Source organism: Octopus bimaculoides, chromosome 15 (genome assembly GCF_001194135.2).
Source record: "Octopus bimaculoides isolate UCB-OBI-ISO-001 chromosome 15, ASM119413v2, whole genome shotgun sequence".
NCBI lineage: Eukaryota > Metazoa > Mollusca > Cephalopoda > Octopoda > Octopodidae > Octopus > Octopus bimaculoides.
The window spans coordinates 35,286,960-35,287,639 of NC_068995.1; positions in this window are offsets into that span (position 1 = coordinate 35,286,960).

Sequence of the window (680 nt, forward strand, 5' to 3'; positions counted from 1 at the left end):
ATATATATATATATATATATATATATATATATATATATAAATGTGTGACACTGATTCGGTAGCCATGATAAAACTCCGAGTTTCGGATGCCGGGGTGGGACAGGAATTTTCAATAGCCAGATAACTGAAGAGATTTTGGCGTGGGCACCCACCCCGGCATCCCAAACTCGGAGTTTTATCATGGCTACCGAATAAGTATCACATAGTTTTACAAATAAATTCCTCTATTTACAATATCGAGGTCTCTTTGTTTCTTTTGTTGTCCTTCCTATCAATATATATTATATATATATATAAATATATATATATATATTAATAATAATAATATGATGACAAACGTATGAATGAGACCTCGATATTTTGTAAATAGAGGAATTTATCTAAAAATATAATATGTGACAATTAGTTAGTTGCCGTAATAAAACTCAGAGTTTCGGATGCCGGGTCTGAAGTCTGCTCCGGCATCTCATCAGAAATTAGTACACAAGATAAGGACATAACCTTCCTTGCTAGAAAGACTTCACTCTTCAGTGAGAACACAGAGTGGGTGAAGATAACCGATACATGGGGTCATATGATGGAGCAGGCATATGCGATCTCATTGGACTATTCCTACTTTTGAGTAAATACTTTGAAAAAAGAAGAGTGCGTATAATTTTTGACTCTCCTTTGTATATATA